At 35.4% G+C, this 20,498-nt stretch overlaps 1 protein-coding gene across 2 annotated transcripts in view; it reads right to left on the bottom strand.

Moving 5' to 3' along the window:
- Window positions 1-20,498, bottom strand: part of PRKG1 (protein kinase cGMP-dependent 1) — a 1,271,722-nt gene that overhangs the window by 451,850 nt on the left and 799,374 nt on the right. The window lies entirely within an intron of this gene.

The following is a 20,498-nucleotide window of genomic DNA, read 5'->3' on the forward strand; positions in this document are numbered from 1 at the left end:
TGAGGATCAAATTAAATACTGTATGGAAAGCCCAGAACACAAGTGAGGTTGGAGCCACTTAGCCAGTAAAGGTGTCAGACTGACCAACATTCAATCTGTGTTAGCTGAGAATCTGGACAGTTTCAAAGTCTCTAGAAATATCTGGCATGAAATCCAAGAATCTACCATTTTGCTCTTCTGTTTATTTGAACAAATTAAGTCACAGCATAAATTTATGACATCTTTACATGTGTTGGAAAATCCAACTGCTCAAAAAGTTTTATTTTTATGTCTCTTTAAAAATCTTTCCTATTTTAATATTTCCAAATTCACTATGCATCCTTCATGAGTGACCTTAAATGTTACCTTCTCCTGAAAGAGTGGCCATAGATCCAGGTTGTGTGCTGTCTTAATATGTTCTTGTATCACCCTATACTTACTTCTAACAGAGCATTTATCACTTGGTTTTAATCTCTTGGTTTTCCTTTTCTGCTGCCCCCACTTGTCAATGAGCTCTTTGGAGAAAAAAAGGATGATGTCTTCTTCATCTATGCAGCCCAGACACCTGGCTCACTGCTTGGCACAGAGTTAATGTTTAATAATGTTTGGTGTGCAAATAAACTGAATCAAACAGGAAAAACTTTCAAGTGACAGAGAAAGGAGAAAAACAGACCGAGAGAGATTGCCTTTCTGGAAATAAGTTAGAGAGAGGCCAGGAGGCATTCTGAAAAATGCAGTGAGCTTCTCAGAGGATGTAAGTTCTTTATCACTGGAAGAATTAAAGTGGATGCAAAATGATTATTTGACAAGGGAAGAGAATCATTCATCAATTGACGATCTGGATTGGATCAATTCTGAGAGCCCCCCCTCCAGCTCAGAAATTCTGGGGTTCATAATCTATATTCCATAAAAAGAAAACCTTATATTTTAATTACCGTGTTTATTGAATAACAGTTTATATTTGTTTCCTTATAAGTGTTACAGATGCTACATTGTGTTTTTCTCTTTAAAAAAGCAGGTTCAATAAGGACACAGGTGGAATTACACAAAAACTGTACTCTGAGCCTCTTGAGGAACTGCATGATCCATATCAGTTGTTAGCCAATTGATGATTGTAAAACATGTCAGAATAAAAAGGATTCTTGGGTATATTTGGAATGTTAAGTCCTTGCCTCTAACAACACAATAAATCTTTTAGGAAATGAGATGTTAACAAGAAAACTTTTGGTCAAATGAAGAAAAATGGGAAAGAAAATTAAATGGCTTCAAAAATCCTTCACATCCACAGATGACTTATTATGAGCCACCACCTGTGGTCTTCATTGCAGCATGCAGGCTTCCCATTCATGTACACCACTGTTCAGGGTAACACGCTGTTTCCCACTAGACATACCAATTCATCATTTCAGCAAAGTCTCAAAGTGTTCCACAGATGGACATTAGGGAGAAAAGTGATGGTCTGCCACCTGCATTTGGCAAATAATTTGTTCCTGAACTGCTAACCTAAATTAAAACTAGATTTGGAATGCCTGGGAGAAAGACAGGGCTGTCACTTAGTAAACCTGATTAGTTAAAATGGTATCCTCAATAATTAAAAATTAACTTAGGTTTTGTATCTTTTAACTTTAGAATGAAATGCTTTTTGAAAAAAATGGGAGGGAGGATTGCTATTGGTTAATATGAATTTTATTCAAATGGCTAACTAATATTAGGAGCAAGACCTGCCCTACATTGGGATTCCCCCATGGGACTGGGTGAGTAAGAAGCTATGTAGAAGGTCCTTCTATTTCATCAGAAGAACTTGGGAATTGAGCTTTCTTAGGAAAGAAAGGCTATTTCTTTTAGTAGTATTGCTTTTAGAGTATTGCTTAGTAAGCCACCATGACTATTGTGAACCATAGGTATGCAAACCATAGTCAGTTTTCTGTTTATCATAGCTATTTGGCTTCATTTCAGTATAATGCTTGTGAGTTTTACACACTTCCCAAAATATGGATGGATTTTTAAAAAATATTACCTGCCTGTACAATCAATGAAGCATTTTTCTAGTGACCATAATATTTCATTTTCAGCTTTTTATTTGAAACACAAATGCTGATATTATTCTCTGAATCACTGGATTCAATTTTTTCACTGAACATGGTAGGAGTGGGGTGAACATGGGGGAAATGAGAAACTAAATCTGTTTGCTTTCTATACTAAATGTTTCCTCCATCACTTTAAATATGAAACTGAAAAGTACAGCAACAGGAAACTGAGTTCAGAAATGAGCCAGGGAGGTTAGGAATAAATGTGCATTTAATAAAATAATCGTGTACATTTCAGCTTTATTTATTGCAAGCATTTCAGTTCTAAAAACCTTGCTCAACCAACCATTTAAAAAAAAAAGAGCAGCTCTTCCTTATGGGAATGGTCTAAGGGGACAGTCCTGAAACATCAGTTTCTACCTTTCTGACACATAACTCCTGCAGACAGAGCCCACTCGCACTGGCAGACCACCTCAATGTGATTAGCCTTCCTTATTACAGTCAGGTTCTTGATTTCCCTTCAAGCCCTAAATTTTATGTGCTATTAATACAGCCAATAATGAGCCCCAGTTTTGGCTGGAAAATTGGGCTATCTCAGCACTTAAAAAGTTTATTTGGTTCAGAACTAAGTTACTTTCATTTCTTATTATGCCATTCAGTAGGCTCAACAGCTCTACAAACACCATAATTTTCTTCATTGACCTGGAAAATTCTTGGTATTACCAGATTTTGAATTGGGGCTTTTAAAAATTAAGAAAAGTTTCCCCAAACCTCTACTTTGGTAGAGACACACAATAAAAGGAGAAGACAACTAAGGTATTGGGACCCTAAGGTGTGAACCTTGTAATTTACAGCTGTAGGATAAAAGGGCACAAAAATTCTCAATCATAATATAAGCTGGTCATGTGGATGGTAGTACAGCATGGAGAATATAGCTAATGATTCTGTAATATCTTTCTATGTTAACACACAGTAACTGCAATAGTTGGGGTGAGTATTTAATAATATGGGTGACTATTGAACCACTGTGTTGTATATTTGAAACCAATGTAAGATTGTATATCAATATTTCAATTAAAAACCCCAAAATAAATAATTGCTAGGAAAAAAAGAATAAATTTGCTATGAACATTCATGTTAAAAAAAGTGAAACGGTTTCAATCTTTGACTTAAAGAAGGAAGCTCCCTTTGAAAAATTGGTACTGGGCAAGTGCTTTCCCTCATTTGTGGAGTATAACAACAAAGCAAAACTGAAGGAACAAACCAGCAGCAGACTCACAGACTCCAAGAAGGACTAGTGGTTACCAAAGGGAAGGAGCTGGGGAGGGAGGGAGAACGGGATTCAGGGGCATTATAATTAGCACACACCATAAAGGTAGGTCACACAGAAGGCAGTACAGCATGGAGAAGACAAGTAGTGACTCAATAGCATCTTACTACTTACGGACAGTGACAGCAATGGGTTGGGTTTAGGGGACTTGATAATATGGGTGAATGTTGAAACCGCAATATTGCTCATGTGAAACCTTAAGATTGTATATCAATGATACCATAATAAAAACAAAAAAAAACTGAGCAAAACAGGAAAAGAAAAATAGGTATAGGTACTGGAGGTATGATTGTGTCTTAGAGAATACCTCCCTCTTGAAACTCTACTAAAACTGCGTAAAGGTTGCCTAGGATTTCATTATTCATATGACTTTTAACCATCTTTCCACTTAGGAGAGAGACAGGTAGTGATACATAACTGGATTTTGTTCATTATGTTCTATTACTCTGGATAGAAAAAAAAAAACAACAACAAAATAAAACATTTGGGTCAGAAGAAAGAAAATCTTTAAATCACTGCATATGGGCACATTCATTATTAAAATTTGGCTATAACCTTGAATTAATATTTTAAATATTTGTCTAAAATGTCTTAACCATTAGCTACACATTTCATCACTTTTCAATGTCTACTAGTAAACATTTTTAATTATGACTAGGTTTTTAATTATTTATTACTGATACTTGCAAAGAGAGTTGCAAGTTAAGTAAACTGACTTTCAGACTTTTCAAGAGAAGTCCATAGTAATGAAGTATGGCAAAGTCTGAACAGATTGATGCAGTGAATTCCCTTCCACTGTGCTGACCTGGTTCAAAGTTTGTCTAAAAACAGAAAGTCAGGTGAATTTGGAGCAAAATGCATTATTAGGAAATCAAGCAAACCTTAGTAGATTAAACCATCTAATAAGCATTAGCTGAGTATGTGCTAGAGACCAGGTATAGGGGTATGGAGATAAAAGACAGTTTCTGCCACCAAAGAGTTCACAGCTTACTGGGAGAATCAATATACAAATGTTAAGAGAGTGTGGCAATGCTTTTGGAGAGAGAGTTCATGCAGGTTCTGAGCTCCTAAGACAGGCCCGTGCTCTAGCCTACGGAGATTCCCAGGGTAGGTGAAGAGCCAGTGTGCATTAGCTCAATAGGGAAGGAGTGAGGCTCTTCTAGGCAACAGGAAAAGCAAGGCAAAGCCTCTGAGGAAAAGAATGAATTGCGTGCATTTGTGGAAATACAGTTTATGGCAGGAATAAAAAACCTGCGGTGAGTGAACAGCAAGGGATGAAGCTAGAAAGGTAAACAACTTCAGAGTAAAAAAGACCTCAAACTAATAAAATGCTGTTCATATTTCCACTCCTATTCCTTGATGCCCAATAAAGCATCCTATTTAATCTCTTTAAAAATCAGACTCAAAAGACCTGAGTTTACCCTAAATGCTTTATTTAGAAGAGTTTTATAAAGCCTATTAACTTCCATCTTAAAGCAAATTCTAGACTAACAAATCATCTCTATAGACCTCACTTTGACAATCTCTGTATTTAAGTTTGTGCTATTGAATCATGTTAACTAATAAGTCAAACTACTTCTCTTTCAGTGTGGCAAGGCATCAAGCCTCAACGGCAAAAGTGAGAAAAACCTTATTTTCTCAATCATTTTCCAGTAACTTAATACCTGATCCTCAAATTAAAAAATCCACATTTCTCAAATGTACTCATTGAATACATGGACCACATATAATACTATATATGTTAAACACGTATAATAACGGTTCCAGTCCAACCAGAAATGCTATGTCTATTTAACAATCAAAACTATACTAAAGCAATCCAAGAAGTGCTCAGGGCACACTTGGAACACAACCACGTGGATTAGCATTAACTCGCAAAAACTACTTACAGTATAGGAGAAAAAGAACAAGATTTGAGTTATGCAGCCCCACCACCTGTAACTGTGTTACTTTAGAAATTACTTAATCTAGCTAGCCTCAGTTTCCTCATCTATAAAGTTGGATCAATACATACCTATCAGGGTGGCCATGAACATTAGAATTAACCACCAGCTATACAATAAGCTTGGCAAGCCATAGAAACTCAACAGAGGAACACTTTGATTCATGACTCAGCTCCTATTGAGAGCCAACTACACTTTAAGCCACTCCGTAACTTCACTCTTCAGGCTCAATTCACAAGACAACTTGTTGCCAGCTCCAGTTGCAGTCTGTCACTTCTTGGTTTGGAATGCATGGCTCAGCAACTCACATTCCCCTTACAGGGGTAAGTATTTTACCATTCATGAATAATACACTGCATACTATGCGTATCCCTTGTGTGATGATCCAGGCCTCTGAGCCTCTTCCTTAAAGAGACAATAATAATCCCATTTAAAGAGAAGGGGGAATGGAAATAGTGTTTAAATTCTCTCAAAGTCATTATTTTCAAGGAAAGCTTAAACATCATCTTTTTCTGCTTAAACATAAGGATTTCAGCCTGCACTAAAGCCAAAAGCCAAAACAAGCTTTCCCTACGGTGAAATAAATCCTATAACTAGACATAGCCCACTCTTTCAAGAGCGTACTCAGGGCTTACTAAATGGGTCCTCGGTTTGCTTGCGGTACACCACGGCATCAGGTGAGATGGAAATGCCTGACTTCAAGCCACAAGATCCTGGCAGAGGCTGGACATATTTGTCCCTTCAGATGGCATTTTTTCCCACTAGAAAACCTGTACTTCTATATAAGAGTTCACATGTTCTACAGCATGGCCAAATAGAAAGGGCATAGGTTTTGGAGTCAGGTAAACATGGATCCGATGCTATTTACTGGTTTTGTGAACATGGGTGAGCACTCAAAAGTCACTATTTGCTCATCTGCAGAATGAGCAAATCACTGTTCAGGCTATTGCGGAACACAGATCAGTAAAGTAAGGCCTCCTTCCTGATTATTTACTTCCCACGAGCTAGGAATGGTTCATACACGTCTGAATGGTTGGGGAAAAAAACGATTTTGTTTTCTTTTCGGATAAGTACCTAATAATGTAATCCAAGTAATATTCTTGATTTTGCATCTTGGCTCATAAAGTCTAAAATACTCATGATCTGGCTCTTTACAAAAAATGTTTGATGACACTTAGGTTGATTAAGCAAACTGGGAATCTTATGTATATACTGTTAATATTTGGAAAATCAAGAGCTTAATGAACACTTCCCCTCTGAGAGAGCAAATGTGGCTTTGTAAAATAAGCACTCATTTAAAACAAGAACATTTTAGATGCTGAATAGTTTCCTTCACTCATAATCTTTGCAGTATTGGAAAACTGCTTAGCCTCTTCAGAGGGTCAGTTTACCTCTTTTCAAAATGAGGTCATTGGTGCTATTTTTATTCAGGATTTTCCTCAAAAAAAAAAGGAAACAGTTAATTACTTTAAAACAAGTAAAAATGCCTGATATATTCAGCTATTTTACAGAAAATAACTCTTTGTAAGCTTACTACAGAAAACTTAGAAAATATAATTACGTGTGTGTACATATGGAAAATTAAGTTACCCATTATCCTACCATCTAGAGGTAATTCTTGCCAATATAAATTATTGCCTTTCATTTATTCTTATTTTTTCTAAGACTCCTAATTTTCAGCCAGCCAGTTTTAATTAGGTGACAAGTTCTAGTCAACTAGATGTATATGGAAAAAACATATGGAATTTACAGGAAGTCTCTTTTAAGAGCAGAGACCGGGACCCCATTCAGTTCCCTTCCTCTATCCTAGTGGTTACAATGCAGACATGAGAAGTAAACTAGGTTAGCCACTCAGATGAGGAGGATGAGGCACTGCAGGAAAACAGGGAGCCCTTGGGATGGTAGAGCAATGAGCTAGGAGTTACTTGGGTCTTTGAAAAATTTATGGAGCCAAACATACCAGCTCTGGATGACCTTCCTACCCCTAGGCTTCTTCTACTCTAACATTTTTTTTTCTTTTTCTTTCTGATTAATTGTTCTTCCTCTTATATTCAGATATTCTCACCTTACCTCACATACACTCTTGGTGGGTGGAGGAAGCATGGTTTTGAAAAGCAAAATATTACCAGTGATTTTTTTCTGGTGTTAGGCTTAAAGTGAATTCATCATTTATGCTTTCTTGTGTTTTCTATATCTTTTTTTATTGTATGATGATTTTGCTATCAGAAAAACATTTAAGTCTCACATTGCTTTAGGAATAAATTATGCAAGTACCCAAGTTTTCACAGAATACCTAAAAATAAGGCCTTGTTCCTCTCAAATATCCCTAAAAGCAGAATTGCCACATATCGGTCTTCATTAAGTTCTGTCAATGATGTTCAATAGACATCAACCAATATACTGTTAAGAGAAGATACATTAGTAGAGAAAAAGCCTCAATAAAAATTTTGGATCCTATAAAGGCTGGGTAATGAAATTGGTAGGAAAGAAACAGAAAAATTTAACAGAGATTTAGTAATTATTCCTGGGGGTATGATCTTATGGTTGGAAGTATTGAATGTTATTACAAATAGCTTTTTAAAGAACACTTTAAAAGCAATTTAATAAATGATTACACTGTGGAGATCACAATTAGATTACAACAGGACTAGAAAGAATAAGCCAACTTTTATAATACTGGTGAATATGTACCTACGGCCAAGGATATAATTTAAAGATAAAGCATTACTGTAATTACAGAAAGCAGAATATCTCTAAGAACTCTGAAAATTATGTGCTCTGGAAAACTGTCAGATAGCTCAAAAAGTAGCTCTAATAAAAACATAGCTAATTAGTAGATGCAAATCACACTGAAGATTCATCATCCAATAGTGTTTGAATATCATGTGAAATACTGAGGGGTAAGAAATAGATTTAGGTAGAAGAGAAGTTACATGGTGGAAACATGAAAATTTCCAAATGAAAAGCTGATAAAAATCATGCCAGAAAATATAAAGAGTAGACACTCAAAGGCTAATTGGGTATAAAGTCATCAAACCCAAGTAGTGACACGTCCAACACCCACTGTCTCAGGAAATCCTTTCAAGCTTTCCCAAAGTACTCACCATGGAAATATAGGTAGCAAGAAATAATAACAAATATTGCAGCAATGGAAAGAGATATGGGGAAAGCTGGTTTTATCAGCATTATGAGTTTTTTACTACAGTGCCATGAACAGCCCTTCCAAGTTGGAGAAGTTTATGTAGCTCTGTACTGTGTGCTTTCCCGGACTTGCTGAAACAGGACAGAAGTAAACTAACAAACCATTTTACCCAACATTTTACCAGAAAAAATTACAAAACAGACTGAAAAGTTAAACAAACAGGATAATGAACATCCACATACCACTAACTAGATTCCAATACTGTTTTTTACTATTTTTCCATCTATGTATTTATGTGCACATGCATGTATGTTTGTGTGTGCATAGTTAGAAAATAAGTTATAGACATCACCATACTTTTCACTTAACTACTGAAGCCTGTACTATCTAATATGTACATTCTCTTACATAACCACATCACTGACACCAAAGAACATGAACAATAATTCCTCATTACTTGTATCAAATTCATATACAAATTTTTCTGATTGTACCTAAAATACATTTTATAGATGTTTTATTGTAACTGGACTCCATCAGGATTTATGCAATTTGTGGTCAGTAGCCCTTCGGCCCCCACTGATTTCTGTCTCCTGGTTTTCATGTCCTTGTGTCATCTTTCTGCCTTGGCCCCTTGAGGGGTAAATAGGGCATACTGAATCACTTCTCAGAATGAGAATATAGCAGAAGTGACAGGATGTCGCTTTGGAAATTAAGTTATAAAAAGTTAATTATTTTATCTTGGGTATTCTCTATTGTTTCTTGAATTGCTCACTCTGAGAGAAGCCAGACCCCATGCTGTGAGGCAGTCTTGTGGGAATGTCCATACAGCAAGGAACCGAGGCCTGCCAATAGCCACATGACTGAGGCCGGCAATGATTCTGTACACTCCCCACCCCCCTCAGATGAGCCTTCAGGTGAGACTGCAGCTGAGTCAACAGCTTGATCACAACCTCATGGGAGGCCTTCAGCCAGAGGCACCTAGATAAGCCATACCCAGATTTCTTACCCAAATAAACTGTGAGATGATAAATGTTTTAAGCCACTAAATTTTGGTGTAATTTGTTATAGTACAATAGATAATAGATTTGATTTGGCTATTTTGTCTTAGTATCTTTTACACTTGAACAGTCTCCTGAGCATTTTTTTTCATTATGTTGATATTCACCGACCAAGTCAGTTTTCTTGAATACCCACATCTTGTATCTATTTGTCTGATTGTTTCTTTGTAGTGTCACTTAACTTATATCCTGTACTTCCTATAAACTGAAACTTATGTTGAAAGGCTTCATTTGATTAAAGTTTAACATTGTTGGCAAGAATATTTTGTAGATGATGCTATGCACTTCATATTGTGTCACATGAAGAGCCATAAGATGTCAGGGTGTCCCACTCCTAGTGACACTCTTTTAATGCTTTATATAAAATGCTAACCATTTCACTATTGTGAAGGCTTTTCCTTCCCTTGCAATTAGCAATTTCCTAACCCACCTTTGAAGTCTATGCCCTGTCTATACTCAATAATGCAGAGAACTTCATCTGTCTTGAGACAAGCTCCAGCACCAACGAGCCAGTCAAATGGATGCTTTGTCAAGAAGGAATAATCAATAGTAACTCTTCCTATAATATGTGGCCAACTACAGTAAAGGTTTTGGCAATCTAAGCTTCTAAATTAGAAATCTGAGCCACTTTGACAACTTGCTGCCATTTATTCTATCTACAGTTTCCTTGATTCTATACAACATGTACATATTAAACACTTTTAGTCTTAGAGTCAAGTGAAAGGTCACTGACTTTTCTAACAATTCAGATATATATTCTCTACATGAAAGAGTATTTGCTTATGGACTCAAAGTCTGACATTAACATTTTATAAGCTATTATCACAAAAAGTTTCTCAGTTACCCAAAGAAACCTGTGATTCACTTATCTTGTCTGATTAGATGTGATAGTTTAATCCAAATTTTAACTACCTTAGAAGTTAGAAAGAAAATAGAGAAATACAACATCCAAAAAAACAGAATTTATTTGTGACAGAATCAGTTTCTTATTCCTTAGAATGGCACTTTTTGAATTAGGAAGTAAGTAATAAGGCAGTGAAAGAAAGTTATTTTTTTCCTTTTGAACATAATTAACTGCTTATGCAGAATCACCTGATCTCCCTTTATATGTTAAAATAGGGCCTTCAATTTCAGCCCTCTAGAAATAGTCACTGTAGTTAAATGATGAAATGCATCCAGACCCATGAATAATAAGCCCAAGGTGGAATTTATTGAATTATTACCTCCATCAACTTAGTGTATTAAAAAAAGAGTATTACATTTTCTCCACTGAAGAATCCTCAAATAATATAATCATGTTTCATAGACCTGTTTGAGTGTCCTAAGTCCTTGCATAAATATTACTGATACTTAGTGATGATTGATGTTTATAAGAGTTAGGTGGTATTTTCAGTTTAATTATAAATGAATTAATGGAAGTTAGCCAAAAATACTGCAAAAATAAATGATATTTAACCTTGCAAGGATTTTTCATAATTTTATTTGTATGATGATCCTGTTACTGAATATATATCGAAGTGGTTGTATAGAATCAAGGAAACTGAAAAATTGGGGCACGTATATCTGAATGCTAAGATAAACAACAAAGGGTTTTGTTGTTTTCTTTGCCCTGAATAGTTTAGGAAACTTTGTTGATGTAGCTTTAATGTTTATAAAGAAATTAAAATAATTCATCAGTCATCACTGAAAAAACTAATTATTTCCCTTAGTGTTAATGGACTGTACAATATAGAGGCTGTCTCTCAGCAGCACTGTTGCAGTGGTTCACTTTTTTCCTCAGGGGAAACTAAACTTGTTACCGCAAGTTTGTTCAATTAATCTTTTCTTGCAGGCAATAGAAAGGTGAATTTCTTTCTCATCTAGACCATTTTGCTATATTTTAATAAGATCAAAGTGACTTCTCAAATAAGCTAATTTCTCTCATTTCGATGGTGAGAGTATATACGCCTTCCTTTCTTCATTGTTCTCCTCCTGGAAAAGACCCTGGCTCTCTCAGCTCTATCTTCCTAGAAGGAAACCCTCCCCCATTTAATTGAAAGATTCTTGGTTCCTGAAGGTAGCAATTAATTGAAATGTTTTTCTTTGCATATACTTTATCACAGAATCTTAAAAATTTACACATGGGATGGGGTTCCAGGAAGGTTATATTGGTTTATCAGAGGAACCTTTTAGTCTTTGTTGGAGTTTTTAAAAAGCTGCATTTATGTTATGTTATGAGATTATTCTTATATTTGGCCTAAAGTGTTTTATCTCACCTACGATGCCACAGACATTGTATTAAAGGCACCACCACATTCTAATCCATGGTGTCTATTGAATTCTCTCCATCTGCTAGGCTGGTAAACCCAAAATAGAGACAATGATACACAGAATTCATGATGGCTCCTAAAAACATGGCTTCCCCTCTTTATCAACTTGTCATGCCTGTTCTAGAATTATACTCCTGAATGAGCATAAAGTTCACTATTTCATGTCTATGGAACCCAACGGCTTTCTCTTTCATCTTTCCATCTCTCAACTAATTTTTGAGAAATCACTAATGAAGGTCAGACTCAGGAACTTCAGTCTTTAGGATTCAGGAATGGGATGGATTTGAACCTTTGATGACAGATCCTTTTTGTCTCCAGTTTTTTCCAGTTGCCAATCCTTCCTATATACTCCTGCTAGACTAATTTTAGAAATGTATAGCTAAAATCCTGGCACATGCTCAAAAACTCGTAGTATCTTCATATTGCCTACCAAATTAAGACCAGATTATTTGCTTTCTAACTTCCAAGGGGAAATCTTAGAGCAGGAATTTGATATGTGGGGATAGGGGGAAATGTGTCAGGCAGCCATTGCAGACAAGGGAGAAGGGCAGTGCATCCCAGGGTTGATGCTCCAAAGGCATCATCAACTGACTGAATCCACTCATCCCTGTTTCTTTGCCTAGGCTGTCCCTTTGCCTCTTGTCTCAGTGCCTATTCCTGCAAATTCAATGTTAAATTCCATCTTGATTTTTCTGTCCAGTTACAACACCTACTATACTTGATTGCATTCTTCTCAAAGTATTTGTTTTGTTTTATTTCTAATCAAAGTATAGTTCTATTCTTATAGTCTCATCTTTTTGGTCTTGCCTCATTACTCCAGATTACTAAAGATCAAACAAAAGAAAGGGGGAAAGAGTTTGGCATCACATAAATATGACAAAGCTGCAGGGATGACTCAGTGATTTCCCACATCTAAAACCACTTAGTTGGTCTGTATTTAATTTGTCTAATTAATTTCTACAGAAAATATGGGTAGGTGTCCCACTCCTAACTAGTTTTAACTATTTACAACATTAATAACTGAGATCATGGCTAGAGCAAATTGTTCTTAAAACAATTAGAGTGGAAAGGAAAGCCTGGAAATCATTATGAGGGGAAATTATGTTGACTATAAAGATTAAAGCTCCAAGAACTTGTGAAGAAATCTTCTTTCCAAATTATAACTGCTGTTCAAATAATAATTCCAAACTTTGAACATACTGATTTCACAATTTTGTTAGACATTAATCCACTGATATAAACACTTACTTACGTATTTGATTTATGCTATGCCTACACAAAAAATGGGACAATTTATCATGTGAATACACAAAACTAGACAAATAAATTTAAAATGTCAAAATTAAAATAAAAAAATTTTTAGAGGAGAAAAAAATGAATGCAGGACTCCAGGCATTGAGGTTATTCTAATTGAGCAACAGATTTAGAATTAAATTTCTCCTAATCTAGGCAATAATGGAAATGTAGTTCTTAATATCTGAATAACTTAAGTATTCATGTTCATCAGGAGACAGGACACATGTTATTTTAGCACTGAATCTTACCAGGAACTTATCACAAGGCTATAAAAATTCTGGATAATATAACCAACAATTTATCTGAATACATATTGTAAAAATTATAGAAGGGATATCTAAAAGCATTTCAACACTTCTATGGAATGTTCACTTAATCCAGACATGTTATACTTGGATGCCCTAACTATTCCAAGACAGAATTTAGAAGAACTAAAAAAAAAAAAAAAATCAACACTGAGTCCTAATCTGTCTCTCTCAAACACCAAAATGTTTCAAGCAACTTTGAACAATTTCTAGAGAAAGCAAATTCAAGGATGGATTCTCTGATGTGTCAGAGGTGCCAAGAGTTGATGCTGTTGAGCAGAGCGCTACACTCAAGTTTCATATGTTGGATATGAAGCCAGTAGAAGTGACTTTCCACTCAGAAAATTTAGAAGCTCCCAGACTTACATTAAAATCAGCTTCATATGTTTGAAATTAGTTGCTAATGCAAGGTTATCACTTTGTATTTAAAGATGATTCCATTGTTGTCAGTTGCAGCCTACACATCTCTGACTTTTAAGAACAGTTTGCTCTAGCCATGATCTCAGTTATTAATGTTGTAAATAGTTAAAACTAGTTAGAAGTGGGACACCTACCCACATTTTCTATAGAAATTGATACAATTTATTGTTTAATGATTTCACTGATTTTTCTGTAAGCATGGACCTATCCACCAGAAAAGTATCTGTCCAAAAGTTTCCAAATTTTAAAAAAGAGTATTAACCTAAAAGTGCAGTGAAAAACCTAAAGTCCACTTTTATCTGGAATATATTGAAAAGCTATAAGAAACTTAAAGATTTTTCCTTTCCCATAACAATCAGCCTCTTAATAACTTTAAGGGTGAAAAATTTTATCTTTTAATGAGGCTTTGGTATGCTTTTAAAGAACACATTTTACTTTCATATTCTAGTACTAGAATGGTTATTTCTAATAAAGTCTAATGTACAGTTCTTCATCCTCATTTTACCTGCTTTAAAATGAAAAGAGTGGTTCTTGAAAGTTTTGCTATCAGGACCCCTTTATACACCTAAAAATGAATACCCAAAGAATTTTTGTTTATATAGGTTATATTTAGCTATATGTACCATATCATATAATAAAACTAAAAATTAAAACAAAAATTTACAAACATATGGTCCATTAACTGCTTTAGCCTCTGCAAAATTCCACTATAACCTTATAAGTGGATGAGAATGGTAAAAGCAAATAAAACCTTCATATTATTCTGAAAATAGTTTTTACCTCATGCATCCACCTAAAGAGTGTCAGGGATGCCCGGGAATACCTACACTATACTTTGAGAACCACCAGTTTAGAACAACCAGTAAAAAGGGATAAATTGGCCACAAGTAAAATAAACATGGAACAGAAATGGTCTTTGCTCGAGGCATGCACACAGGCCTTAAAGTTGCCCACTGGGGAGGGCACACCAGCTTGATTTACAGCGCAAGGGAAGATACAGGGGGCTGGCTACAGCCCCTTTTCTCCACTTTAATTCTAGACTTAGGAAAAATTCACTCTAATCTAGATTACCTCCAAAACTGGAACAGGAGAAAGTAGTTGCACACAGAGTACCTCCAACAGGCTTGTGTGCAAGAGATGGTAAAGTCATTCCATCTGGCACTCACTGATTTTATTATCATCCATGGGACGTGCAGATCCCTTACAAGCATTGGAGATCTGCCTGCATACACTGCATAAGACAATCAATGGGGCTGATGAAGGAAAATTACTAATTGTTTATTTTTATTTTACCTTTTAAAAAATCTTATTTATATTTTAGTTCAGAAGTACATTTATAAAGGAATGTGTGTACACACACACACACACACACACACACACACACACACAGTGGAGAGTATGCTGAAAAAGTTTGTTAATGGGGTGTGCACCCAAAATGATTCGGAGACTATGTGATATTTTTTTTAATGTTTTAGCCAAATCAAATTAAGACTGAAAAATACCAAATATTGGTGATGATCTGGAACAAACGTCTTTCAAATTGTTGGTGGGGGCAAAAATTGGTTCAACCGCCTTGAAATATTATATGGCATTATCAATAAAAGTTAATTATATACCTCCTCTATGGCTTAGAAATTTTATTCCAAGATACATAGTCAAGAGAAATGAAGGCAGATGTTCATGAAAAGACATGGTCAAGAATGCTTCCTGCAGCTTTATTTATAAAAGCTCAAAACTGGAAAGAACCCAAATGACCTTTGTCATTAAAACGGATAAACACATTGTGGCATATTTATCCAATGAAATGCTACAGAGCAATAAAAACGAAATATTGATGCACACAACAAAAGAGATGCCCCTCCCAGGCACAATGTTCAGGAAAAGAAACCAGACGTAGAAGAGTATATACTTTATGATTCAATTACTGTGAAGTTAAAGACAAGCAAAACTAATCTACGATGATAGAACTCAGGTTATGTTTGGCAGAGGCGATTAACTGGGAGGGAGCACTGGAGAGCCTTCCGAGACACTGAAACCAACCTATATCTTGACCTGGAGTTTAGTTACATGGGTATACAGATAAATAAACATGCGCTGAACTGTAATTGAAGATCTGTGCATTTTACAGTGCATATGATACACATTTTTTAATGTTTTAAAGTTACACCCAAATTAGAAAGTGTCCAACTCAATTTTTTTTCCTATCAAACTAGAGTGGATCTGTGGGAACCTTCTTTATGCACCTGAAAACACAATGTGGAAAGTGTGCTTAAGGCCAGCCCACAAGCTTTTGCTTTTAAAGCTGCATTTCAGCCTCAATCCTCTCCAGGTTCTTTCCTGGCCATGAGCATAACCTGATTAGCACCTGCTCATAATTCATAGCTAGGGTTCAGGAGCAGGTTGACATGGTGCTACTCCCACCCCAGTGGTCTTTCTTACTACATTTACCCTATGCCCTGGTCTTGCAGAACTAAGTCCTTTAAACTCAAGTAGAGATAGATGGTGGCAGCATAAGACAACAAGAGTTTGGGAAGACTTAATATTAAGTAACACCAAAGAATGTAATGTTACATTAACAACAACACAATAAAATCATGCATATATATCATGAGCATTATTGGGTAAAAGCTGCACATGAAGAGAAAAAAAAACATGAAAAGTAAAATCCTTGAATGCTGATAGTAGGTATCTTTGGAAAATATTACAATAGTTTTCTTTCCCACTTTTTCAGAAATTTTATAAAATGCATAACTTTATTAATGTGTAACATTTAAAATGAAGTAATTTTAAAAAGCTCTATTTTTTAAAAAGCTTTTTGAGGTGCCTATAAAGATGTTACTTATGCCTCACTTTTCATGATTATGATGATTTTAATTCTCAGTGATTATGAATTTGTTCTTGACTTCATCTCTCCCCAAGTTATGGCTTTTTTCCTGGTGTACCAAGATCTTTAGCTAAAATGATAGACCAGCATGGCACATTGAGTGATTTTGTCTTAGACATAGATTTCTGGCTTCACATAAAACTCTATCTGTCCTTATGTGCGAGGGAGGCTGTTGTGACTTATTTCCCTGGTTTTATCTTCTGGCTCCTTCATCAACACCCCATTCCAGCTCCAGGGCCACTGACTCCCCTAGATCATCTTGTCATTTCCTGACACTCCAAAACACTACCTGTTTACCACACTCAATTTCAACTAACCCCAGAAAGACCAAATTAACAGGTGGTGGTGGTGGTGAAAGTCATGCCAGAGGAGACAGCAATATAGGCAAGTTGGCAGACCACAACAGTGAGGTATATAGAAACATGGGCATAATGGAGCTTGGTGACAAAGCTGCTGTCAAAGGGATTTATGGATGCTGTTATTTCCAAGAGAAAACATCTAGAGCTTGAGTAACATGTATCAAACATGTGAATCAGATAAAAAGATCAGGAAAAAAAACAGAATCAGCCACAGAGTCCTGAAGTACTCCAGGTGCACTCTGTAGTATTACTATATAATTGTTTATTCCAAACTCTGAGTAAGTCTGTCTTAATCTGGGTTAAAGAACTTCCTAAAGTATAGATGAAGGTTGCCAGGCACTCCTCAGAAAAGCGAGTAAGGTGCACAGGTATATGAGGCTCGCAGTGGTGTGGCGTGCCCTGAAGGAGGTAGGGTCCTCCAGAGAGTCCTTACATGGTCCAAAGAAGGAAATTAATGGCTTAACCTATGGTAGAAACCTAGTATAAAAACAAAAGTAATTATCATTTTATTTCTTTATTGACAATTTACAGGACTTCTGAAATGAAACCTGTTTGTTAACTTGGATTATTTGTTTATTTAAGAAAACAATGTAATGTGATACCATGTGGTATAATCTGATTATGGTGAAATTTATATGGAAAAGAAGTATTTCAATTTAAAGGAATCAATCACATGCTATGAATGCCAGGGCCATCTAACAAGGACTACAAAAACAAATGCCACTGATAGCAGATAGAATGAAATCTCTTTTTTCTGGAATGTTTGATTTTTAAAAATCAAACAAGCTATCTCTTATTACATTAGATTCAAATTGAAATAAAAATTATTTAGAACTAGAGAGCTCAACTAACTAGCTGTTAGAATTCTGAGAGTCAGAGCTTAAGTCAGCAAGAAAGAAAATGGGTAAACTATCATTCCAGAGACAATTTACCCTTAAGCTAGACTAAATAAATTTTTTTAAAAAAAGGCTTTCTAAAGGAGACTCCAATTTTCACAGATTTGTGTTATTTCTTATCTAACACAACAGCTAGTTTTTGTATATTAATATATGTAAGAAAACCTGATACAGGCTAATTCTACATGTCCAATATAGAATTCTTAATTTTGCCTAGTAGTCCAGTCACTACTATTAAACAGCACACTCTTCACTTTATGGGACAAGTGTCTGAAAGAACTGAAAATATCAATTGGACACTTAACATAGCAGCATATACTGGTTTAAATTCAAAGTAAAACAAAAACTTTTGATCATATGTTGTTTATACCTAAACTTTACACTTAAGAAACTATTAAATATGCTTCCACGTCTGAATGTATTTATTGAGAGAAGAAAAGGAGGAGGAAGAGGATGGAGAAGGAAAACAAAGAAGGAAAGAGAGAGAAAAGGAAGGAGAGGAGGAAGGAAGGAATGCTGGCTTAATGCCATTTACAGTAATATTCATTACCTAAAGACAAGTCAGTAATTTCTTGCTGGTTTTTCAGTCTCATTTGTTGGACAGTCATGCATTATGTTCTCATAGTTTTGTCCAAGCAATACTGAAAAATATCATAACAATCACAAAAACAATCTCCTATTTCTCCAAACTCTCCTGGCCCCTAACACCAGGATATAATTTCAACAAATGGTACTACTTCTAAGCACAGAGTTCAGAGTACAAATGGCCAAAAGAGATACGAAATTTGTAAGAATTCAGAATTCTCTGGAATTAATGTCCTTGAATCTTAATGTTTTCTATTGCCTTAAATCTTGGCTTGGTGTTAGATTTATTTGTGGATTTAATTTCTTTCAAAAACTAAATGCATCCTCCAAGGCAACTTTGATTTCTTTGTTTGCATAACAGACCAGAACATTTAAGTTTTTTTCCAAACATGGAATGCAATGTTTATGCATTGGACTTCATCATCCAGTCAACTGGGAAACAAATTTTGTTCAATTCCTTGAAAAGTACTGAATAATTTTGAACTCACTATATGTATTCATAGTATAACTGAAATTATGCTGACTTCATTAGAATACTTCTAAGCTTTAGTGTAAGTAGTCCATCATTTATTGTATATATACAAAGTAAATTTTTTAAATAATATGGTTATCATGAGACTTCAAAGAAAAAAACTCTCTTGTTTTTAAATGACTTTTTTTAAAGCCTCAAGATTCTGTTTATATATGGATAGATTGATTACACACACAATTAATGTGAAGAAATTTTGGCAATGGTTGAAAGGTATCAATAAATTAATTTCCAAGAATTCTTTGGCCTTCATACTTGTAATGAATTTTCACATGTTTAGCAATTGACATTTTTCTGTAAAAAATAAATATATATATATATATGTTTGTATATAAAATATATTTTTTCTGTAAAAAAATATATATATATATACACACACACACACATATAAATACTGATCTATTGCTCTTTTGACATTACCCATTTTCAGAAAATTGCCCTAATGTAATTAAGAGGACAGAGACTTTGGGACTGGGTCTGGTTTTCAATATAGCTTGTGATTTTGAGCAAGCTGCTCATTTCCATTACTCCAGTTACCTTCTCAGTTAAATGGGGATACCACCAACTATCTCAAAAGATCTTGTCAAAATTAAGTGAGATAACATGTCTAAAGTAGCAGCTGCAGGCTGTTTGTTCTTCTTTTCATTTTTTTCACTGTTACGGAAACATTCTCACTGTGGGGGAGTATTCACACAAAGTCCCTATTTTTGTCACCAAACATCATGCCAGGCGCTCCCTCTAATGGCTTCCCTTCCCAGTGTATACTTTACGTGCACTGTTACAAAGCAAAAGGGAGACTGTCTGTTTCACAAATACCCATGCTGCTAAATGGCCAGATTCTAAGCTTTAGGATTCACCTTGGTAAATCACATCAGTAAATATGTTATGAATAACTTTATTCCAAACCCCTCCACCCCACCTCCAAAAAAACCCCACAAAAACTAAATACAGAAACTACAATGTCCATTTTAATTCTTTCGCAATTTTTCTAAACAAACCAACTGACGTACTCCTCTGCCCAAGACAGAATAAAAGGTACAAGCTAAGACACATGTTGTCTAAATCATCCTGATGTTTCCTTTGTTCATCAGCATAATTTCCACATCCTCACTCCAGATTCTCATATTTCTCCCCAACTGTGGGAAAGTAGATTTCTGTGTCATGTGGAGAAATCTAGGATGCTGAAATCCAAGAAGCCTATCTTCTTAATTTCTCCAGTAGCTTGTGGATTCCTTCTGGGCCTGTTCATTACAAAACTGTTTCCTTTATGGAACCATAAAGAAAAATCTATAAAAACATCCTTCCGCAATGCTCCAATCCTTTGCATACAAAACATATTACAAAGACTGTAATGAGGTTCATACAAAAACTGTAGGTATGAAATAAGCCTCACTGCAGGAATGATTCCCAAGGTTCAAAACTATAGCAATAAA

This window comes from Manis javanica, chromosome 7 (genome assembly GCF_040802235.1).
Source record: "Manis javanica isolate MJ-LG chromosome 7, MJ_LKY, whole genome shotgun sequence".
In the NCBI taxonomy this organism is placed as follows: Eukaryota; Metazoa; Chordata; class Mammalia; order Pholidota; family Manidae; genus Manis; species Manis javanica.